The sequence below is a fragment of the Globicephala melas genome, chromosome 15 (assembly GCF_963455315.2).
Source record: "Globicephala melas chromosome 15, mGloMel1.2, whole genome shotgun sequence".
NCBI classification, from domain to species: Eukaryota; Metazoa; Chordata; class Mammalia; order Artiodactyla; family Delphinidae; genus Globicephala; species Globicephala melas.
The window spans coordinates 42,922,538-42,947,654 of record NC_083328.1 but is presented as its reverse complement, the minus strand read 5'-3'; positions in this window follow the sequence as shown (position 1 = coordinate 42,947,654).

Genomic DNA, 25,117 nt, shown 5'->3' with positions numbered 1-25,117 from the left:
CACCACCAGGGTCTCTGCTGCACGTCAGCCATTGGGCACAGAGAGGACAGCACCTAAACACACAAGAGCAGCTGGCAGCTTGCCTCAGGCCCCTTTCTCTTCTGCAGGCAGAGGACACCGGCTTGAGTCAGTTGAAATGGAAAGGGGATTTCCTGGGAAGAGGCTGGGGTTTCTCCAGGCAGCGTGGAGTGAGCAGGTCTGGGGCCTCACCTCTGCGAACCATCACTGACAGGGCTCCGCTCTCAAGGCCGAGTCACCTTCCGGGCCCGGTGCGGTGCCCTTCCCCCACACCAGGGCGACCTCCACACTCCTCTCGCTGCCCCCTTGGCAGGTGCCATGGCCCCAAACACCCCTCACCAGACTCTCATGATGGTTTGGTGTCCACAGCTTTATATATACGCCTCTGAAGTACACCCCTCCCGACCCTTCTTTCTTTGGAGAAATATGTATTTCAAAAAAAAAGCAGTTAATCCAGCAACAACCCATCATTGATTTCAACCGCGGCACTGGTCAAAAGACTCACTGTGCATTATCTCATTTAACTTGCACAAACTCTCAGAGGTCCTGCTATTGTGTTCTGTTGTCATCAGCACTGCAATAGGAAACTAACTCACAAAGCGTTCCAGCCAGGAGGGGACCTGGCGCATCACTTCAGCTGCACCTCCCCAGGGCCATGGTCACGGGGCGTCTGGCTTGCACCCCACACACCCAGCACAGAGCCTGGGGCGGCCTGCTCCCTGCAGGGTCTGGCCTGGGAGGGAAAGCAGGGTTTGGTGAGACTGAGTAGGTTCAGAACAAGCTGTTACGTTCAGCAGCCTCACGATCAGGACACATGACCCCTTCCAGCAAGTCCTGAGCCCCCCTCCCTACCACGCCCTTTTTCCGGGGAAGCTCAGCGTATGGCTGGAATGTAACCTCCCACCTATGGTAGGGTCTTTGCCTTGTTGAGAAGTGTGGAGCAGGGACCTGCTTGCACAAGAATGTGCTGTCAGGAAATCCGTCTCACGGTGGCCCTGATGACGGGTTAGCTCAACAGTCACTTCAGGCAAGTGGGTCATTTCACCTTCCTGCCGGGACCAGGGACAAGAACACGAAGAGCAGAGCGGCCGGCAGGTGGGCGCAGGGAAAGGGGACGTGCACGGGCCACCCTAACCCTGCATCCCTGCATCCTTCCATCATGTTTCCTGAACTTGAGAGGGAGTGGTGGGGGTGGAGGGGACTAACCTCTTCCCTCCTTGTCTTTTCCTCCCCTCCCCTCCCCTCCCCTCCCTTCCCTTTCCTTCCTCCCTCCATCCCCCCGCCATCTTCTCTGCCCCTCTCGCCCTCCTTCCCTCCTCGTCTCTCTCTTTGTTCCACAGAGGATTCTGAGACAGCTGAAGTAAGTCTCTACGATCTATTCTTTGCGTGCCAGGCCCCTGGGTTCATGAAGACATGCTGCTTTGTTCTGAGTCAGCAGGACAGTGGGCCAAGCGTGTGGCCGTCACCCGCCCTGGAAGCCCCTGCGATGCTGCCAGGGGCCTCTGCAGACTGACCAGGCTGTTCTGAGATGGTCCGCCTTCCAGAGTTGGTCCTCAGGCACCGCTTGCATTCCTCTCCAGAAATGTGGGAATTTATGGGGTGTATCTGACCAGCCTTGTGGCCCTGGCCTGAGGCTGGCCCCAGGGTCTTCGTGGTCAGGCGCTGCCCTGAGGCTGGGGTGGTCTGCTGCCCCCAGGGCTTGGAAGGAGCAACACAGTTGCCTTCCTGCTCCAGGCGTCACCCTCAGGCTGGACGGTGGCCTGGAGACGGAGTCAGCCGCTGACCTGGCTCCCTCCACCCCCGGCGCCCGGCATGGAGGTGACATCACACCCTCTCGATGATGTTCCGGAGCTCTGAGTTATGCACTCTGCTTCTTCCAAGTGGCATCTGTTCTCCCCTTTTCCTGGGGCTAAAAGGGATGATGGAAAGAGAGAGCGTTAGAGACCCCTGCTCACCTGTAGTGAACATAAGTGAGTCTGTACGTTACTGACAGCACCACACAAAGGTGTGGCCCAGATTCTACCTGAACAGAGAGCTACTGTGAGGACACCCACACAGTGAGGAGGGGCCCCAACAGTGGTGGGGGTGGAAGGAAGTCCCCCCGACCCAGGGCAGCCTCTGCTCCCTGACCCTTGACCCTTGTGTCCACCAATTCAAGCTGCTTGAATGCCTTGGAGATGTGCACACATGTTGGGTAATGAGATTCTGGAGAAAACCACTGAATGTTAGAAGTGCCTTGTCCCCTTCAGGGTCAGGCACATGGCCAGCAGTGTGGACAGCGGGCGGCCCTAGATCTGGGTCCTGAGGAGAGGCAGGTAGGGTAGGACAATAGGCTGTGAGGGAGCCTCAGGCTCGGTCCTTCCTCTTCACAGGGTCAGAACGGGGTTGAATCAAAACAGATCCCGATGCAGGCGAGGAGGGCTTTCTGCTCAGTAAGGGAGGGGCCATTGCAGCAGGGAGATGGTCAGACCATGAGGTCTGCAAGGGGCCCTGAGGGCAGGCGGCGGGGGGGGGGGCATCTTCTTTGAAAGGGTGGGTCAGCGAGGCCAGCAAGGACCTATGGGTGGGGAAGGGCGGGGGGCTGACAGGGAGGTATCCTGACAGCACAGTTCTCGGGAGGGGGCTTAAAGAGGGGTGTTGGGAAGGGTGTCCGCATTCCGATGAGCTCAGGCTGCATTGGGCCAAAGTCCAGGGGCCTGGTGGGGGATAAGGAGAAGCTTCACTAAAGTTTGGGTAGCTCAGGTGAGCCAGGTGAGCGGGTGTTTGTCTAAGTTGGTCCAGAGGCGACAGGCAACTCAGCTAATCATTTACGAGGCCACACCTGGGCATGTGGGTGGTGTATGCGGTCCTGTCATAGGTGAGCAGGGAGGTCATCTGTGCGTCTCATCAAAGTTCCTTGGGGGGTGGTTCTTTTCAGCGAGCCCCTGCCAGGAACAGAGGGAGGGCAAGTTCTTAAAAGAAGGGCCAGGCTCAGGGGAGCTCGACATAGTCAACACCCAGGATAGCATCACCTTGGTAATTTGTCCTTCCCATCAAGGCCCAGTCTTAAAAGAGTTAAAAATGAGACTCACCCCAATGCAGAAGGAATACAAGCCCAGTATTGCATTTAGCTCATCAGTGAGGGAGTCAGTAAGGGGGAGGAGCTAATTCAGAACGGAGTAGGGGATCAGGGTTCCAGCCTCCTGCCTCCCAAACAGCATCCCGACATAAGCTTACTGCCTCAGGACAAACAATGGCTGGTTAATGCCCTACAGGGCAATAAAACTGTGATATTTGGGATTATTTTCCTACAGGGCAGAAATTACATGCATCTGTTCTAGACTTGGTCTCTAATGTACTGTGTAATTTCACAGTGTCTAACCTCAAATCATAGGAAACGGCAGGTCAAGTACGGCCCCGTTCCCCCAGATAATTGAAGAATCCTTGGGTAGTCTTGTTAAACATCACCCAGTGTGGTCATAGAAGGTCGTGCCACCCACTTTTTGGCCCTTTTAACACATTTTAAATACTTTTCCTAATATCTCCAAGAATTTATAGAGGGCCTGCTCAGGAGCTGACCCGTCCAAAGCATGTCCACACCATGACCTTGTTCCAGGCAAGCTTTTCAACACAGAGAACAGAGGTTTGGGGACAAATCTTTTTATGCCCACAGATGGCAGGGAGGTGATAATCTTATTTTCTTCTTTGGTGCCATTGTATTTTCCACAAGGACTATTTGGGGAAACTTTGAAGTGTTAAGGGGGGAAAGGCACATGGCCAGCAGTGTGGACAGCGGGCGGCCCTAGATCTGGGTCCTGAGGAGAGGCAGGTAGGGTAGGACAATAGGCTGTGAGGGAGCCTCAGGCTCGGTCCTTCCTCTTCACAGGGTCAGAACGGGGTTGAATCAAAACAGATCCCGATGTAGGGATCTGTTTCTATTAAGATTACCCCCCAGAGAAAAAGCAGGTTAGAAATCTTCAAAACAAAAATATTCTCCTGAGGGCAGAACAATACAAGGTCTCAGTAGCTCAGTGTGATGAGAAGGGCTGCCACGCTATTCTTAGTTCTTCCATGAGCCAGGAGGCCTTGTTTGCACACCTAGATGAGCCCACGCTTCCTAACATCATCACAGCTCATTCTAATTAGTCTGTGAATAGAAACTCACTGTGAACCTGGCTACTCCTCATGTCCAATTTTTGCTTCCAATCTCTGTTAAGTCACTTGAACATCATGTAGCAGGAGGAATCCAGCGATTTTGTTAACAAAAATAAGCTGACTTATCAGGTTTTAACAATCAGATTGGAAAACAGGAATCATTTGGTAACCTTCCAGTTAACATGTGGACAATGTGATGTTTGTTCTCAGCAAACCCTTAGGTTTTCTAAACAATTTAATTGCCCGAGTTATTTATAGAGAAAGTGATTTTTGGGAAATTAACGGGAGACAACAGTGCTCCCCTGAGTAGCTGAGCTCAATGTTCTACCAGGTATGGAAAGACATGTGCGTAGGCTCATTATCTCCAGAGGAAGCAAAGGCAGCAAAGGAGAAGTGAGGACACAAGCTTTGCGTCATAATCCGCAGAGAGGACGGAGGAGGGGGAGGGGAGGGAGGAAGAAGGATGGCTTAGAGCTTCATCTCTTACTCAGCCTCACTCTGATTTTTCTTCGTGGCAATTATCTCCACAGGACCTTCAATACATTCTGCTTTGTTTGTTACCTGTTTCTCCTCACCTCCTTTGCCCCAAGTGGAATCGAAGCCCCGTGAGGGCAGACGTTCTTTATTGCAGTGGTCCCCAGCCTTTTTGGCACCAGGGACCCGTTTCGTGGAAGACAGTTTTTCCACGGACCGGGTGGGTGGGTGATGGTTTCGGGATGATTCAAGTGCATTACATTTATTGTGTACTTTATTTCTATTATTATCACATTGTAATATATAATGAAATAATTATACAACTCACCATAATGCAGAATCAGTGGGAGCCCAGAGCTTGTTTTCCTGCAACTAGACGGTCCCATCTGGGGGTGATGGGAGACAGTGACACCCAAAGTGTGTTGCTTATGTCCAGTCTACTCCGTGATCTTGTTTTGGTTGCTGTCACTGCAGAAAACCCTGCTTCACAAAGATAGGATGCTGGAAATGGAAGCAGGCTTTTCAGTGCTTTTGTGGCCATCTCAGGATATTCCGGCTTGACTTTAATCCAGAACATTTGGTGATTTGAAGTTGTCTCAAACACACTTTTAAGGGCACCATCATTTGCGATCTCAAGCACTTGATCCTCTTCTAGCGCAAAGTCGATTCACCTGGCTTATTCACAAATGGGTCGTGGATCCATTCTTTCCCAGTTTGGGGGCCTTTTGTGGTTGGGAAGTAATGCTCAAACTCTTTTGAAAGCTGAGATAGGTGATCCTGCACTGGCTGGGAGAAAGAAGGCCCTGCCTCAGTCTCTTTCAAAATCTCCGCTAAGGGCTTCCCTGGTGGTGCAGTGGTTGGGAGTCCGCCTGCCGATGCAGGGGACACAGGTTCATGCCCCGGCCCGGGAAGATCCCACATGCCACGGAGCGGCTGGACCCGTGAGCCATGGCCGCTGGGCCTGCACATCCGGAGCCTGTGCTCTGCAATGGGAGAGGCCACAGCAGTGAGAGGCCGCGTACCGCGAAAAAAAACAAACAAACAAATCTCCGCTAATGTTTGAAACAGGTCAAAAATCCCAATGTTCACTTGTCGCCCCCATAATTCCAGTTTGGCTTTGAATGCAGCCACTGTATCTGCCGACTTGAACACAGCTGTCGTTCTCCCCTGAAGTGACAGATTGAGTTCGTTGAGCGGGTTGCATGTGTCACACAAGTAAGCCAGTTTTGTGACCCATTCTGTGTCACTGAAATGTGCTGCCAGTGGTGACTGTTTTTCTAAAAGAAATCTCTGGAGCGGCTCTCGTAACTCAGAAACTCTGGCCAGTGATCTACCTTTAGGAAGCCACCTCACTTCTGTGTATAAGAGAAGACGTGTGTGCTCTGCGTCCATCTCCTCACAGAGCTGCGCGAACAGACGTGAGTTAAGGGCATGTAGTTTAATGTGGTTGCTAATTTTAATCACATCCTGCAAAACATTGTTAAGTTCAGGTCACATTTTTTGGCTAGCCAGCATTTCTCTATGGATGACACAGTGCATAGACTCATTCAGAAGCGACTCTTTGACTCAAGTAGTTAAACCAGAAAGCCGTCCGGTCATGGCAGCCGCTCCGTCCATGCATATACCGACACAAAATGACCCATTCAGGTTTCCTGATATGTAATCATTCAAAGACTTGCCTAGTTCTGCAGCTGTGGTGTTGGTTGGCAACAGAATTGCACATAACATATCCTCATGCACATCCTCCTGAAAAATATGTCGCACAAAAACATGCATTGTTGCCTCGTTATCAACATCGGTAGACTCGTCAACCTGGATTGCGTACCACGGTGACTCATTAATCCTCTCTCACAATTGCGCCTCAGTATCCTCTGCTATTTCATCAGTTTGTCTAGTTATGGTGCTAGCCGAAAGAGGAACGTGTGCCACCTTTTGAACTGCAGCGTCTCCTAAAGTTCACGGCAAATGTCCTTAGCAGCAGGCAGGATCAACTCTTCAGCAATAGTAAAGGGCTTCTTAGCTTTAGCAATGTGGTTAGCCGCTAAGAATGATGTTCCCAGTGCAGACACATTTGATGAAGGGGTGGCCTTCAATAATTGCTTCTGTTCTTTGTGTTCATGTTTTTTTTTCTTTTGAAAAACTCCGAAAACGTGTCTTTTAATGCAGGGTGCTTGGTCTCCATGTGGCGAAGCAATTTTGAAGGTTTCATGGCTTCGCTGGATAGCTGGTCACCACATATTACACAAAGCAGGCTTGGAGAATGTGAATCGCCTGTTGCACTGAACGTGTAATTTAAGTAGGACTCTTGGTATTTTCTTTCAAATGCAGCTTTCTTTGGGTTGGCAGTCTTAGAGTCTTCTGCTGTCTCATCATTGGGTCATTTCCCTTTTTCAAAGAAGCTCTCCAGCAATGTTTGTTTTTTACTCATTTTGTCTCGGGTTAGCCTGTGGGCTTACCAAAACCGTGACTGAGACAAGTGCGCAGTGCGGGAAAGCGGCGCAGACGAAGTGGTAAAGAAAATAATGGGCGGGCTACTCGCGGACTAAAGTAAGTGTTGGATTCTGACTTAAAGCCTGCCACCAGAGGCAGCTTGTCACTTGCCACTCACTGATAGCGTTTTGACATGAGTCTGCAACCAATTGATTTCTTATGGTTTCTGTGCAGTCAAACCTCTCTGCTAATGATTATCTGTATTTGCAGCCGCTCCCCAGCACTAGCGTCACCGCCTCAGATCATCAGGCATTAGATTCTCATAAGGAGCGTGCAACCTAGATCCCTCGCACGCGCGTTCACAGTAGGGTTCACGCTCCTGAGAGAATCTAACGTCCCCGCTGATCTGACAGGAGGTGGAGCTCAGATGCTAATGCGAGCGATGGGGAGCGGCTGTAAATACAGATGACGCTTAGCTTGCTTGCCCACCACTCACCTCCTGCTATGAGGCCCAGTTCCTAACAGGCCAGAGCCTGGTACCTTCCGAGGCCTGGGGGTTGGGGACCCCTGCTTTACTGCTTCATTGTTGCTGCTTGAACTGTGCCTGGTACACAGCAGGCATTCTGTATACATGATCATAGATGTGGGGGATGGGCAGACATCTTGGGGAGCTTGTGGAACTTGGGGCTGGAGCTGATATCTTGGCTATACATCAAACAAGTCACCTTTTTAAGAAGGAAAAATCATGGTTTATAATCTTGAGGTGCCGCTGGGCCTTCTGGAGCCAGCACCTCCAGCGTGGCTTTCCCTGGCATGGCTCTCCCTGGTGTGGCTCTCCCCCCAGCATGGCTGGAGGTTGGGAGCTCTTCCTCTCCTCCCTCACCTTCTCCTCGGGCAGTGGGTGTGCCCTGAGCTCCACGTTGCTTCCTTCCCCTGGACCTCCCCACCCCCTCTACCCCCTCTGCCATCATCATTCCCTCCTCTCCTGCTTTGCCTGAGCTCCCGTTCGGCCTTCAAAGCCTGGCCATGAATGACCCTTGTGACCCCACCCGAGTGGCTAACACATCCCTCTTCGTGCCGTGCCCTCATTCTGAATCTTTGTCTATAAAACTGCTCTGAGTGATATAATTTCACCACAGCTAAGGGGGCAAGTCACACGTTAAGTCGAGTTTCTGGTCTGGGATGCTTTGAAGAAGAGGAAGGTCCTGGGGAGGGGACACGGGCCAGCGGACGTGTGAGGGCTGGTAGAGGGTCACAGAGCACACTCGCTCACGTCCCCCTTCAGCCAGGCTGGGCTCCTTTCAGGAGTCCAGTGACCAGGAAACCCTCCCAGCAGCAGAGAACGTCCTTTCTCCTGGTGGCACAGACAAGCTGGATCTCAACGAGCAGCGGGTGTGCGGGCATCTGTTGGAGACACAGATCCCCTGCAAGACGCCCTCCCGGCTTCAGGACGGCGTTGGAGCTTGACTGAAAAGGGATGCGTTGTGTAGATTCTGAGTGTGAGCTCAGTACGGTGAGCAGGGGCTGCTGTGAAGGATACTTACCCTATAAGTGATAACCATGCTACCAACAACGGCAATTAGCCATGAAGCGTCTCTTGGTACCAAGCACAATAGGCGGGTTCCTTAACCGTCCCAGTGTGCGGAGGGGCCACCCCAAGTCACCACGAGCCATCCCAGCCTCGCAGGCATGGTCAGAACAGCTGTCAGGGCAGCCCCATGAGTAAGCAGCTCGAGGGACATTTTGAGCCAGAGGGGAGGCGAGCCGTCCTGCAAACCTGGCTTCTGAAACGCGAGGGGGTTTAACCCTCCTCCTGACCTGGGCCCTGGTGACCGACCACAGGTGGAATCCCATTTTCCTTCTCTTTCCTTTAACACATGTGTGGGGGACAGCTCACGGGGCCTTTTTGGCCTGGGAAAGCTCTCCACCCCATCAGCTGTTTGCAGCTGCTGCATCGTCCTCCTCTGGGAATGAGGGGTTGTCCTCTGTCACCCTCAGGATAGGCTCCGCAAACAAGGGCCTTTCCCGTCCAGAAAAGGTGAAGGGGCTGCCCCAGCTCCCGGGTGCCTGATGGCTCTCCGGGTCCCGGGCAGGGCCTGGTCTGGGTCTCCTGGGTGGCTGACCTTCAGGATGGCACTTGGCAGGGCTGTCCCCCAACCCCCAAGGCAGCGATGAATCCTCTGCACTCAGTGTGTGGTCCAGGCCTGGAGAGAGACACCGAGGAAGGGGCCGGGGTGGCGGGGGGAGGAGACGGCCGCTCCGAGTCCCACACACCAACCGCCCACAGCTGCCGTGGTCCTGTTCCTGTCTTCTGACCCTCACAGCGACCTGGCCACTCCCTTGGAAAGGTTTGTCCAGGCAGTTGCCAACATCCAGGACAGAGACTCTGGGGACCCCACCTCCAGAGCAGCCCAAGTGCAGTTTTATCTGGAAGGGAAAGAATAAAATGGGAAAAACGGAGCAGCTCCCCTGTTGTTGGCTTGTGACAGTTCCCATCCCTGGGCTGCTCACAGCCTCAGGCCGTCACCTCTGAGGGCTCCTGTGTCCTTAGAGAGAGTCCGACAGCTCACGGCTGTCGTCTCTTCCTCTGTGGCATCGTTCATCCAGACCCTCTGCTCCTCTTGGCTGTGGGCGGGGTGTTACTCAGAAGAGGACGCCTCTGGTGTGTGCAGGGGAAGATCTGACCCCAAGCACCACCGTGGAAGTTCTTGTCTGTGCCCAGAAGCAGGCTCTGTGTGGAACAGACACTTCTTTCGGGGGGCTGGGCTTGTTACCTACGGTCCACCCGGCCCAGGTCCAGGCATGAATGTGGTTTCGTGCCCACAGGTGGGGAGGGTGGAGGAGGACCTTCCTGGAAGCCTTGCGGACAGAGCTTTTGGAATCCCAGCGCTCTCACCTGCGGGCGTTCGGCTGCTTTCATGTTGCCTCCGTTTCTACATCTGGAAAGTGGATGCGCTATTCCCTGTTTCACGGTGAAGATGGAATGAAATTGTGGCTGTAGATGTTGGCTCTAGAATATCCTAGGAAAGTCTTCCTAAGAGAAAAATAGAATATTTATGCACAAGAATGTTCACCAAAAAGTGATTTCTTAGGGGAAATAATCAGAAACAATCTGAATGCTTAGGGCATTTGTTCATCCACTTATAGGGTACCAGGATGTGGTCTCTTCAGATGATGGTGCAGGTATATTTTCAATGACACAAAAGGGTGTACACAAGAGATTATACATTTAAAAAATACAGGTTATCGAACCTTTTCTTTAGAACGGTCTTGGGTTGGGGGTCCGTGTTAGTCACGCTCACCACTGTTTTCCTACCCACAACTCCCCATGGAGAGCCTCCCGCGGCCCGTGGCCCGTGGCCCATGGCCTGCTTTGTGTCAGGGACCAGGAGAGCATGGCTGAACCAAGCTGAGCCAACCAGATTCGTTCTTTTGGGAACACAAACCGAGTCCTGGAAAGCAGACAGCTCTGAGCCCAAGTGCTGTTGATGTAACCACTGGGGAGGGAGGCATGTGGGTCAGAAGCCAACCAAGGGAGTCACTTGTTGCAGGGAGACTGGACTGGGGGCTAGAGAGGGAGGGCCCCTGGCCCCTGGGAACGAGCAAGAGAGACAGAGAGAGCTCCAGAATGGCCACCATCATGGAGTTCAGCTGTGTCCCCTCCCCCTTGTCACCCATAGATGCCTCTCTGTCCGGCTCAGAATATTCCTTTGTGCTGGACATAATTTCCATTCTTTGCACCCAAATGACGGCTGACAAGGCAATGCTCTGTGAACACGTGGTTAAGACGCTTATTTCCGGGTAGAGGTAGTTCAGATATTTATTTTTCTAAAGTTCTCAGTATTTTCTATTTTTTCTACGACGATCATTCATGTATTAATTGTTAAAAAAATAAATGGAAAGGGCATCCACTTTGAAAACAGACTGGCAGCTTTTTATAAAGTTAAACTTGAACTTACCAGCAATTCCACTCTGAGGTACTTACCTAAGAGAGACGGCAACCTAGAGCCACACAAAGACGTAACTCGAACGTCCACACCAGCTTCCTCCACGACGGCCCCGGACTGCACCAGCCCCGGATGCCTTTGGACAAACAACCCAGCTGTGGTCCATTGTACAGCGGGACACGACTCAGCAATAAAAAGGAATGACCTGGCGAGGGAGGCGACACCTAAAGCAGGCAGACCCGAAGGAAAACTGTGAAATTTGGGGTAAGTGAAACTCATGTGTAGGGCAAAAGGCAGATCAGCGGTTCCCTGGTCTGGGGTGACTTGGGTGATTTTGAAGGGATGTGCCGAACTTTCGGGTGTGATGGAAATATTCAGTATCTTAATTGAGCTGGTGGCTACACAGGAGTAGAGGTCTGTCAAAACTCATTGAATTGTACCCTTTATGGTCTATTTTATTCCATGTGTATAAAGCCTCTATAAAGTTGAAAAATTAATTGTAAAATAAAACAGAGCGAACCCCCCTGGGAGGACACATTGGGTCTTTGTTAGTTGCTAAAGTATTTGAGTTGCTGAAATATGGCTGAGCATGGATGAAACGTCCACTGCCCGTGGCCCTGGGGGGCTGGGGCACTGTGCTCACGACGGAGGGTGGGCAGGGATGCAAAGCAAGGGCAGTGCCAGGGTCATGGGTGGGCCTGGCCAAGGGCAGACAGATGACAGAGTGAAGCATATCGTAAGTGTGGGGAGAGGAGCCCTGCGGATCGGAAATGAGACGTCCATGGGCCACTTGGTGAGCGGTCAGTGCCCTCCGCGGCCCCATGCCCTTCCCCGTTCAGGGCACGCGGGCCTCCTGCCTCTGCCCGAGGGCTCACTTGGGCCATGGGGCCTGCTAGTGTGCAGGACCGAAGTGGGGGGAATTAGCACCTTCCAGGAGCAGACCCCAACCTGTGACTCACGGGGGTGAGGGTAGAAGCACCCCGCCACCTTCCTCCGTGGGAAGCCCTGGTTGCCTGTAGCAGGACTGCTGTGTGGGTCACTCCCGTCTCTGTCTCAGCTCCGCCTCCCCACTCCGGTGTCCTGGGATCAGATAACCTATGAGCACCCGCATCCTTGTCTTGGGTCGGCTGCTGGGCGCGTACCACGTTGGCTTCTTCTGCCCTCTCTGGTCCCTGTAGGTCTGGCTCCGTGCAGCTGACATGGGGGTGCTATGGGCTGACTGTGTCCCCAAGTTCCTATGTTGAAACCTATTCCCCCAGCGTGATGGCATTAGGAGGTGATTAGGTCATAAAAGGGATTAGTGCCCACATAAAGGAGACTCCCGAGAGCCCCCTTGCCCCTTCCTCCACTTGAGGACACAGCGAGAAGATGGGCGCCTGTGAAGCAGGAAGAGGGTTTTCAGCAGAAGCTGGATGTGCGGTGCCTTGATCTTGGACCTGCAGCCTCCAGAGCTGGGAGGACTAAACTCCTGTGATTATGGTCCACCTGAGCTAGGTGCGTGGTTCTAGCTGCCCGGGCGGAGTAAGCCCGCCCCCTCCAGCTGTCTGAGGTCCTTGCCGTGACAGCGAGCGTCCTCAGTGTCTTCCACTCTGACCCCTGCTTCTGGGGCACTTCCTGTGGTTTAGGGACTCAATGATCTCACAAAGAGCACGTCAGCTTTGTCTCACCGCAGACTGTGGTCCAGAGCTCTGTGCTCCACAGGGAGATCTTTGTCTGGCCACAATGCCACTTCCGGGGGCGCGGGGAGAGTCTGCCCCCCCGAAGGTCCTCTTTTGCTGAGAGGGGAAGGGGCTACGTGTATCAGCCAGTCCTTCAGAGGAGCTAGTGTGCCGAGTGACGGGGATGCTGAAATAGTCACGAAAACACAAACCAAACCAAACCTCCCTTGAAGCTGCCCTGCAGCCAGTGTCCATGTGTCCTCTTCTTACAGACTGAGCACGGCCTGAGGAAACTCCCTCTGAGGATGGGCCCTCGGCAGGGGTTCTCGGGTGGGGTTCAGCTGTCCTCTGCTTGCATTTCTCAATTAGCATTTTCTAAAGTAAAATTTCTTAAAAAGAAAGTAAACCCGGGAGGACTGGAGCGGAGGCAAAAATCCCGAGGGGCAGCACGCGTCATTCTTTTCTGGCCACGTGCTCTCTCACCCCTGCGGTGGCCGGGGCACGGTGGCCCACCTGGTGGTGTCCTGCCAGGGCCTCCCCCTGACTTCCCACTGCCTAAAGGAAGAGAGAGCAAAAGGATGCATTTGTGTCCTCTTCTCCACGGAGTTCCCAGAGTGGCCTTTTACAACATAACTCAGGTCCCGCCACGCCTGCTTGGACATGGCTTGTCAGCACACGACGTGTCCCCATCACCTGTGACGGAAGCTGTGCTGGCCTCTGCCCGTAGTCCCCAGGCCTTCTCGTCGTGCCCTGGCCCTGCTCCGCTAGGCTACACTGACCTCTTTGCACACTCGAGCTTCATCAGGCTCCAGGGCCATGGAGCTCTACGGAAAGCCCCGCCCAGGGTCTTTGCAGCAGCTCCACCCTGAGTCTGGGTTAGAGGCCACTCTCCCTGGTCGTCCTGCCACGGAGGCGCCCCACCCAGCCACGGTCACAGAACCGTTTGGTGTGAGTGCTGGCGCTGCACCTCTTCCTGTTTAGCTGTCGGTTTGATGTCTGCAGCTCCCACCCAGAGCACAAGCCCCTTGAGCACGGGGACTTGATCTGTCTCTGCGTCTCCACCCCGGCACCCACTGTAGTGCCGGCCACGAGAGCCCGGACGCATGTGGCCTCTGATTCTCAAAGCTCTCCCTGCGCCCAGAGATGAAACAGCCACAGTGGCATGGCCACGACACTCAAGGTCCCCTGTCTGGCATCCTTAGGTTATGAGTAAAATTGTCCACACTGTTGACGTTTAGACATGTATGTATGTTTGCAAAAGTAAACTGCAGTTTCCAGACATTGTTCTAAAATATATTAAACACAGACTTGTGGGTCTTCAGGAAACAAGTGGGCGGCACCGACACAGGCCTCTTCCTGAGCTGTCGGGTTTGAGCACGCAGCTCACCTGCTGCCTTAGGCTGCTCGCCGCCAGACCCTTGGGGGTGTCAGTGCCAGGAGCGCGATGGAGCTGGCGGTGCGGGGCCCCTGAGTGGCAGGCGCTGCTCGAGAAACGTGCCAGGGGACACAGCCCCGGCTTCACGCAGGGAGGGCCACGCAGGCTGGTTCTGATGAGAAGTTTTGCGCCTCTTTGGCCTCAGAGCCTCGGGGTGCTGCCAAAGCAGCTGAGACGTGAATTTCAGAAGCTGAGCGCAGTGAGGAGAGAGGGGAAAGGCCTGGGGCAGGGGAGAGGGTGGGTTAGGGGATACACAGGTTGAGGGGGGACAGAGGAAGGGGGATGAAGCGGGACGGGCCTGGGAGAAACCATGAACCACAGCTCTCGTGCATTTTGGTCACGTGGGTAATGGAATAAACTTGTTTTTCGGTATTTCCAGAATGTGTGTTCTCTTTCTCACAGCTGATAGCGTTTCCCTGGAAAAGGCCCCACATGGACAGACCTGGGAAGAAACTCTCAGAGCAGCCAGTGTCTGACCCAGGGCGTGGCCCACGGGCAGTCCTGCTGCCACCTGGGAGGGGAAGTGGCACTCTCACCCTGGCCTAATGTGACAACAGGCCGGGAAGGAAGCATTTCTGTAAGGCCAGGTGCCCTGGGATAGCCGTGCGAGCTTGCGGCCAGGCCCTCGCTGCGTGGGGAGAGGGGGCAGCACGGGAGCCCTGTTCACCAGCCAGGTCACCTCCCCAGGATGGACTTGGGAACTGGCCTGGTTGAACTTCCTTTCCCTCCCTTTCTTGCGCTTCTGCCACCAGACAGGCTCCAGAGAGCGGGAGGGAGGGAGAAGAAAGGTGACACTAAGTCCTGTTGAATGGATGGCGGGCGGATGGTGGATGGAGGATGGCGGATGGAGGATGGAGGATGGCGGATGGCGGATGGAGGATGGAGGATGGAGGATGGTGGATGGCGGATGGCGGATGGCGGATGGCGGATGGAGGATGGAGGATGGTGGATGGAGGATGGTGGATGGAGGATGGCGGGTGGCAGGTGGCGGATGGTGGATGGCGAGTGGCAGGTGGTGGATGGCGGATGGCAGCGGATGGTGGATGGCGGATGGCGGATGGCGGATGGCGGATGGCGGATGGCGGGGCCCCGGGGTCCCCATGGCCGTGAGGGCCGTCAGGTGCAGCCTGCCTGTTTCCCCCACCCCCACGCTGCCCCATTCAGCTACACCAGCCCCGGAGGTTAGAGGAAGACTTAGGGTTCTCGGGGAAGTACCCTCAAACCTTGTTCCTCATCAGTATGGTCTGGAGTAAACCCAGAAGACCTGAGAAACCGGAGTCTCTGGGGGCGGGGCCTGGGCATCAGCATTTTGTACAACTTGCCGGTGATTCTGATGAGCAGACGGGCTGCGCCTCATGGGTGCGAGGGAAGAAGAACTGAGCACGCCTCTGGGGCTCAAATTCCAGGTCACCAACTGTCCCCGGGACTGTTCACGTCACCTATAGTGTGCCCTGCTGCCCTCTGCGTCCAAGCAACCTCACCACCATGGATGTCCCCCCCATTCCCCCCTCCATCTTAATGGGCATCCACGGCCTCCCCTGGCTTTCAGGACTAGGCCTCCAGGGCTCTGGTCGCCCGCAGCCTCCCTCTGTTCATTCCCTGCTTTCAGCCCTTCAGCCACGGGGCCTTCCGCTCCGCTCCTCGGCCGCGCTGCCTCGCCTGCCCACTCAGGGCTTTGTGAGCGCTGATCCCCGGCCCCCGTGCCGTGCCCGCCCTCCGCCATCCCTCCCTCCACCTCAGTGTAGCACACCCTCCTCTGAGTGAGCTCTGGCACCCGGCCTGGGGCTGGACCCCCAGCACGGCAGGGAGCCCGCTCACACGAGATGCTCAGTAAATCTTTGGTGCCTGAAGAGTAGATTCTTGTACATGGTCCGGTGAGAAGAGGCTCACTGCCGCTTCCCCACCCCAAACCAGCCCTGTGGTCTGTCTGTCCCACCCCCAGGCATCCCGGGGGCGGACCCCTCCTCTGTTGAGGGGCTCTGTCTAACAGATGTGGCTTTCAGCTCCCACCCAGGCTGGGGACCTGGGGCCGGGGGTGGTCACCGTGCTTCTAGAGCCCCCTTGGTTCCAGGTGTCGGATCCGTGGCTTCTTTTGAATGTCCAGCATTTATCCTTGAAGGCTGGATATATTGCTGGGAACCACCATACATAATGGAGCATCAAACTGGCTGGGTAATGCTGTTTGCGGTAAAGGTTGGCAGTTTGGTCGTAAAGGATCAACATCACTTCTCCTTTGGGGCTTGTGAACGAGGCGATTCCAGACTGAAAAGATGAGGGGTGTATGTCATGAGTCCACACGTGGCAGGCCGTCCTGCTGTCCCACCCTGGCCCCGGGCAGGGGGATGCCTGCCCAAGAGCTGAGGGTTCTAACCCCATCATTCTAAGCCATTCGGGCAGCCGGCTTTACAGATGCTCCTACAGAATGCTCCAGATTCCTGCTGCTGATTTCCCAGGCTCCACGGGGCCTGGCCAGCAGAGGGCACGGTCCCCCCCATCTGGGAGTCAGGCCCAGAGCAGCCTCCCAGGGCCTTTGCTGCTCCAGGCTCACCCTTTCGGGCTGTCGAGAGCTGCAAAGAAGGAGTGGCTGGTGGGAGCTGGCTGAGGCACGGGGGGTCCCTGAGGGAATTCACAGCAGTGGATCCCTCCCCAAGGGGGTCCCCCAAGTAGAGCTCCCTGAAGCAGAGGGTGCCCAGGTGCCCCCTCTGCAGCTGCTTCTGCCATCGGTCCTGGCCCAGGCCCTCGTGTCCCTGGAACAGGCCCGGACCATCTGGAAGTCACTCTCTCAGGGGCTGGCGGCCGGGACAGTTCAAGGAGAGACCCGACCTCCTCTTCGTGTCTGTGGGTGCGGAGTGGGGGGCAGGGAGGCAGCAGCCAAGGTATTTCATGTCTCTGTTGACAGATGCTGCAGAGAACCTTCTGACATGCCTGCCGGCCACAGTGCCGGACACTGGCTGAACCGAGATGTTAAGGCCTCACTCACGTGCTGTGCTGTCTGGTGGGGGAGATGGACATTCAACACACAGCTGAATCAATTAGGCCAAATTACAAACGTGATGAGTACACGGAAAACAAGAAGGGGTGCTAGACAGAGGAAAGTTGGGGTCCTACCAGCTCCAGGGGCTGGGGTCTGCTCAACGAGACCCTCTTCCTCCGGAAGGTTCGGTGCCGGGGCCTGACCCCACTCCTCCCGGGGTAACACGTCGGTGCCAACTGTCCCCTCAGCAGGGACGGCCTGGCCTTCACGGCCCGAGTTAAGTCTTTTCTGCTGCGAAGCTGCCCCCCTTCCCCCCAGCCCCCTCACAGCCGTGCTGGTTCCAGAAAGGCTCCTTCCCTGTTTTTATCATTACGTCGCATACATTGCTTTCTCTGCACTGGCTGTGAGCCCCTCGAGGAAAGGGCTCCACGATGGAGGGTGTAAGGATTTCTCGGGGTCCGTTTATCGGGCTCTTGCTCTAGCCAGCCCAGCGGGGGTCTGCGGTGTGCCCACTTTGAGCCAAATAGATGCCACAGGGGGGTTCAATGTGTCCTGATTTTATGAGGGGAAAGTCCTGTGTGAGAGCAAATGGGGAGAGAGCTGGGCAGCTGGGGCACAGTCCTCTCAGCCTGGGGGTGAGGGAGGCCTGTCCTCCAGGGTCGAGGATCTGTCCTCCTGCGCACGGGTGCACAGACACTTCCTGTGCGCTGGGATTGCTCAAGAACGTCCAAACGCACAGTCATGGGGGATTCACCCTCTGTCAGAATCCCTGTCGTCTGAACAGAAAGTAAGTCCCTGATTGTGAAAGCTGGGCAGGTGGGGGCTTTTGGAGGCCCCCCTGCTTCAGCCCAGGGTGTCGTGAAGCCTTGAGCCTCTGCATCGCCTGGTTCCTCTTCCTGCCCCCCACCTGCCAGCGGAGATGGCGTAAGGCAGGGGTGACATACCAGCTGGATCTTCCTCGGTGACACAGCCTCTTGCGTGAGTTTTCACAGGCAGAGACCCTGGAGGGTCCCACCGCACAGCCCTGAGGCCTGTGAAAAAGTGAGGGAAGCCCCAGGATGGTACAGCTCCAGAGGGTCTCAGAGAGGCCCAGAGGGGACACCACCCCTGGGAAAAGTGTCTCTGCGTGTGAGGGGCTTGACCATGAGTAGAGGATGCCCCTGGGTGGCACTTTTCTGTGCAGGAGTCTGCAGAACTTGGCCAGGGAAGTGTGTAAAAATTCGCATGAGGAATGAAGTTTCCAAATTGTACACCCCTGCCATTCTCCCCCTGACACAGGCCTAAGAAAGGGAATTCTGGGCATTACATCTCAACCTCAGCTCTTTGGGGGACCAGTTTCTGTCCCCCAAACTGATGAGAGGAGAGAGAAGAAGATGGGCCTGGGGTGGGAGGACAGGAAAGGAGGAGAGTCTTGCTTCTGGGGTCGGCCTCCAAGCCTCCCTGTGTTTTGAAGAATTCAGGTAGTAGACATAGAGGAGGCACAACTTTCCAGCCCGTGTAAAATGCTGATAGAAGGCACCCAGGGGACCGAAATAGAAAAGGCTGGAAGTAAGGAGAGTTTTTGCCATTAAAAGAGAGAGGTTACAGAATTCTTCAAGAAAAAGAGAATCAAATACAGAGAATTTTAAGAAGTGTTTCTCTGGTCCGTAAGTTGGATGCCCTTTGGTATTTCCCCAGACCCTCGAGCGAAAACTGCAACTAACTTTTCATTCTTTGGGTTTTGGTGCTGTGCTTCTATGAACGTGACTCCACGTAGGGACTGGGCCACATGGAGCTCCAGTTTATATTTGGGACACACACACACACACACACACACACAATACAGAAACACATCTCAGAAATTCACTTTTAAGAAAACAGCTGAGATTATCCATCACGACATGAGTACGTTCATCGACTGTTCATTCTTCTATTAAGCACCCATCTCTGTCTAACAGATGGATTAAGGTCCATCTTTATTCCCTTCACGGACCTATTTATTCTCCCCTCTTAGGCAAAGACGTCTGTGCTCTAGCCACCTTCAGAAGGCAGGATGCCCAGGCCAAGGAAGGAAGTGTCCTCTCTGGTTTAAATTTCACAGTGAAGCCTGCTTCAGAAATAAATCATCAAAAGAGATACCCTTCCCTCATCTGCTGCAGACAGCCCCAAAGTGTATCTAGCCCCGTGAGATCAGAGCTGAGTTCTGGGCAAGGTGAATGCCGACCAGCATTGACAAATTCCCCGGCATTCGTGGACAGCACAGCGGTCAGGCAGCTGAGAGCTGGCGTGCCGGGGAAAGTGAAGCCCGGTGACAAGATGGTTGGGCATCCCTGGCTCCCGTTTAGTGCTTAATTACCCAGAGGAAAGGCCAACAATGGGGACTGTAAATTGTCCTTGGAAAACAGCCCTGGGAGTGGCTCCCCCTTTGTCCCCAGACCAGGACCCCCGCCCCTTTCCTGGGCCTGGAGGGGCCTCCTTCTCAGCTGCCGCTTCGCCTGGATCTCCTGCCTCTCCCCGGCCCACACATCCTCTGCATTTCCCTTCTCCAGCCACGCCTCACCCCCTTCCTGTTTTCCTGGTCACCAAGGGAGGAAGGGAAATGTTACATGAAGCCCTTTTCTTTGTCTTCACCCCCACTGATTCATAAGGAAAAGAATGGCTTCAGGTGTTTAAATAATGGGGTGCGATGAACCTATAGCTCATCCCAGCACTTTTCTTCGGGAAGGCAGAGTCCCCAGGGCAAAGTCAGGGGTCATAGATCACCCCAAACACAAGCTTTAGTCACTTTTAATGCAAGGACAGCTTAATAGCTTCCAGGCTCAGATATTAAAATGAAACACTGCAAAAAAAATAATAAAACGTAATTTCCATTTTTCAGATTCCATTTCTTCTTTAAAATACAAATAGTGGCAAAGGCAAATCTTGGACACTCATGCAATGTGCTTGTCCCCAGTTTTTCGACACCACTGCTACGTACCGTCCCCAGATGTTGGCACCAGTACAAAGTAAGTTTTCCAGAATTGCTTCCATGCTGGTAGAGAATTACAATAGCTGATTTCAAACCCAGAGACACATAGCTGGGGGTGGGGATGGTGCAGGGGGTCTGGCCCCTGGGTTTGGTCTTTCCCATCGAGGAGACGTACGAGGTGGATCCTCCCCGGGTGTGATGCGGGGAAGCGGGGTGCATCCCTGAACGGCTACGTCCGATGTCCTCAGAGGCCCTGGCGGATGTGGCCTTTCCCTGCTGCTCCCTTGACCTGCACTTCCCTCCGGCTGATGCTATAGAACTACTTCTCTGAAATTTCTTGATTTAGACCAGTCTCCTGCTCTGGTTTTGTTAGGGTCCAGGCATGGGGCCCGGGCTTTCGTATTTTAATCACACAGTCACCAACGTTTATCTGGAAATGGTGATGGCAGGAGGATGCTGTCCAGCTGTGCCCAGCCACTACAGACTGTTAGTTGCCTTGAGACGCACTTGGTACGACTCCTGCCAGACTCAGCCTGGCCACAATGACACGAAATCGGGCAACAGGCTGGGGTCGGGGTGACGGGGCACTTGATCCCAAAGTACTCCAGGGAGCCCCTCCCTGCAGTGAGCTCTCCTCATGCTGTTTGATGAGATCTTCATGGTACCCTCGAGCAAGCAGATGGGGCTTTCGTGCCCTCAGAGACCAGCGGTGCCCCAGCGAGCCTGCCCTGCCCTGGGCTGCTTGCTCCAGGCTGTTTCTTTGCCGCATCCTGGCTGGTGGTGGGAAGATCTCTGCCCTACCTCTGTCCCCACCTCCCTCCAGCCGAAAACTCCAGTGATGGGGACGAAACGATCAATGTATTAAGAGCCCCTTACGAGGAAACAAACCCTCTCCCACTGTTAGGGAGTTGGATGGAGGTGAAAGTGGAAAGAGAAGTCTTCTCACTCTTTTCTCTGTTGGGTGGTGGAGAGCAGAAGACCCAATCTCTGACCCAAAACCTTTCCCACGGGTCACAAACGGACTAGTTTTTAGACTCAATTGTCTCACAGCATCTGGGAGTTTGGAAGGGCCCAGTCAGAGCCTCTCCCCGAGGGGACGTGGAGGTACCCCACACACGGTGTGCTGAGTTCCTTAAAATTCAACAAAGGTGTGCTGAGCCCGCACTGGCTTCAGGCTCCCATCTACACCTGCAGCCGCCTCTGCGTAGGGGTGCCCCCTCCTTACACCCAGCTGTCTGAATGGGACCACCTCTAACTAGGAGAGTGGTCCTATGGTGGGCTGCCTGCAGTGGTAGCTTCTGCCTAGCACATCCTGACCCAGAGCTGCAGCTGCCTATGGATGGGAAGAGGCTTCTCAGGAAAGAGGCCTTCGTTCCTGCGAAGAGGAGGGTCCTCAGCCTGCTGTTTCTGCAGCCCCTCCCCTGCCCTGGGAACAGGGGCTCAGGCCCCAGGAGGGAGAAAGGAGGTTAAGGCCTGGTGTCCATTACGGCTTATCTTGAACACAGATGTCAGCCTGTGCCCAGTCATCACAAGGGAACCCAGGCTTGGGGGGCTGGGAGGCTCTTTTTCCTTCTCTGAATGTTGTGATCGAATAAGGGAGGCATCTTGCTTGTATCCTAACTGCTCCCTGAGGAAAGGGCCATTAACCCCCTTAACCTGGAAAGTGGTTTGACCACTCATGTTGGAGGCGGATGGTGCCCGGGCAGCAACGGGTGAAATTCTGTACTAGGGAAGAACCAAATCTGACTGCATGTTGGATCAGTTTCTTTTACTTTATCCTTTGCTTTCCACTGCTTTTTTTGGCTGAAAGGATAACATCTGTACATAATGGCCTGCCTCGGGGGACCCTGCCCCTCTGCCTGAATGTTGAACCAAAGTGCCTTTATTCAGGCAAACATCCGGACCCTGTTCCACCTGCCGATGGCTGAAAGAAAGAAGAAACTAACACATCCCCTCCCCGAGGCTGGCCATTCCGGTGATATTTGCAAAACTTACGGCCTTTTTACTTTACTTCCTCATCTCCTCCCCCTCTCTGTGCTATAAAAGAAACTGGCATCCAAACCCCGATAAGATGGTTATTTTGAGACTTTAGTCCGCCATCTTCTCCGTCTGAATAAAGTCGTATTCCTTTGCTTCAGCACCTCGTCTCTGATTCTGCCTGTTGTGCGGCGAGCAGAGCGAGCTGGGACTCGGTAACAAGTCTACCCATGTTATTTATTTATGTGTCACCTCTTAAAGAAAAACGACAATTTCTGGGAGGTAGTTACGATTATCTTTGTATATCTTTGGGTCGTCCATGAAAATTTTAATATTAATTTGAATTCTAATATAGATTTTAAGTTTACCACGAAAAGACATTTTCTATCTATGGGCAAATAATTTACCTTCTGTTGGTTGGGGGTTGGGATGCCGTCTTTGGAAGGGTTCTGGTAGGAAGGCTGGTCTGGTGAGGTCTCCTCCCAACACTCTTTCCGTGCTGCCCCCGTGAAGAAATCCCAGGCACTGCCCCAAGGCCCTGAGTTAAGTCCCAAGTACACGCTCCTTTCCCTTCTTTTCCAAATAGTAATCTAACATCACCGAATACTGTTTATATGCGTCCCCATGCTTGAATTTTATTCCTAGTTGCAAACACAAATTGGCTAAACCAGTTTACTTAAGAGGGACATGATTAATGCTTATTAACCAAGACACGTCTCCAAAAGCTAAATTCTGAAGCGTTTAGTCACACCTGACATGGCACTGTGCTGCGAGAGGGGGCTGTTCTCCGTGGGAAGACTCTGTCCTTGGGGAGGCACGGACGTCAGGGTGACGTCTGTGACACTAGAGCCTGTGCCTTTGACTGAGAGTTGCTGTTTTCAGCCAGTCTCAGCTAAGTGACCTCAGAGCCTACCCAGGCTGGAAGAGCCACACCGATGACCATGCAGGCTCCCTCCCCCCGCACTGGGATGGGGGACTGTGTTGGAGGGTGACACGCGGTGACTGCAGTAGGAGAGAACAGCATGTACCCTGAGCAAGTGCTTCACGTAAAGGGAGTGGCTGGTTTGGGGCGTCTGGTACATACAGACACTGGTCAGTGTCTTCAAGAATATAATAAAGTTGTACAAGAATCATCAGGTGTGAGGGGAGGCACTGCCTTTGCGTGGTGTTCTTATCATCCCTCAGAACAGGCGGTCCCGTGATAATGTCACCGACCTCAGTCCTTAGGTGGCCGGCATCTCCTGCAGTGGAAATTAGGGTTTGCTCTGAGATTTTAGCTGGAAGGGGGACTCCCCCACAGGTGGCTTCCCAGCGTCGGGGCCCCATGTGGTCCCTGCCACGTGAAGCTGGGCATTGCGGCTGATGGAATGTGGGTGAGGGGATGGTCACCCCTGGGCTTACACAGCCCTTAGATTGTGTTTTGATGGTCCTGAGACTGCACCCAGACTCCTCCTGGCTGAGCCAAACATCCAGCCGTCCCTGAAGGCGCAGGGCCTGGGATGGGGCTGTGGTGGGTGTCCCACCCCGGGTGAGGCCCTGATGGTACAGCTGAGGCCGGCATCACGCTCAGCAAAAGAGCCGCACTCGTGAGAAATAATAAATTACTCTTGATTTAAGCCACTAGGGCTTGGGGTGGTTCACTGTGCGGCGAGAGGTACTGAGGCAGGCGTGGATGAAGCAGACGAGCCTGGGGCCACAGCTGACCGTGAGTCTCGGCCGTATGCCGCCTCCTCCCCGTGCTCGGTGGGCGTGAGTCACCGGGTTCTGTGGAGGGTGAGGTCAGGCCAGCAGGGGCCTGGGCGGGAGCCCTCGTGCTGTGGCCGGGGTCAGCATCACAGTGGGAGAGACGGGGCCCAGCTGCCGGCGGTCAGCAGGAGTCCAGCAGCGCAGAGAGCGAGGCCCCGGCTTTCCCCGGGGTGGGCCTTCAGTCCAGCTCTCCGGGGTCCAGCCTTCCCGCCAAGTCTCCCTCCTGGGACGACCCCGGGATTCTGGGGGGCCACCACCCACCCAGGACTTAAAAGGGAGAGGCGACCCTCTAAGTGTTTTCAGTGGCCCTGCAGAGCACAAGCCAGATGTGGGGTGTCCAGAGGGCGTGTGTGTGTGCATGTGTGTGTATGTATATGTGTGGTTGTGTGGTGTGTGTGTGGTGTATATGTATGTATAGTGTTCATATGTGTGCTGTGTGTGTGTGGTTGTATGTGTGTGTATGTGTGGGGTGTGGTTGTGTGTGTGGTGTGTGTATGTATGGTGCGTGTGTATGTATGTGTGGTGTGTATGTGGTTTGTGTGTATGTGTGGTGTGTATGTGTGATTGTGTGTGTGGTGTGTGTGGTTGTGTGTGTGGTGTGTGTATGTGTGTGTGTGGTTGTGTGTGGTGTGTGTGTTTGTGTGTGGTGTATATATGTGTTGTGTGTGTGGTTGTATGTGTGTGTATGTGTATCTGTGGTGTGTATGTGTGTGGTTGTGTGTGGTGTGTGTGTATTGTGTGTATGGTGTGTATGTGTGTGGTGGGTGTGTATGGTGTGTGTGTGTTGTGTGTGTACATGTATCTGTGGTGTGTATGTGTGGTTGTGTATGGTGTGTGTTAACGTGTATGTGTGTGTATGTGTGTAGTTGTGTGTGTGGTGTGTGTGTATGTGGTTGTGTGTGGTTGTGTGTGGTGTGTGTGTATATGTGTATGTGTGTGGTGTGTGTGTATGTGTGTGTATATGTGGTTGTGTGTGGTTGTGTGTGGTGTGTGTGTATATGTGTATGTGTGTGGTGTGTGTGTATGTGTGTGTATATGTGTATGTGTGTGGTTGTGTGTGGTGTGTATGTGTGGTGTGTGTATATGTGTATGTGTGTGGTGTGTGTATGTGTGTAGTTGTGTGTGTGATGCATGTGTATGTGTGTATATGTGTGTGGTTGTGTGTGTGTATGTGTATGTATGTGGTGTGTATGTGTAGTGTGTGTGTATGTGTGTAGTTGTGTGTGTGGTGTGTGTGTATGTGTGTGTATATGTGTATGTGTGTGTATATATGTGTATGTGTGTGGTTGTGTGTGTGTATGTGTGTGGTTGTGTGTGTGGTGCATGTGTATGTGTGTGTGTGTATATGTGTATGTGTGTGGTTGTGTGTGTGTGTAT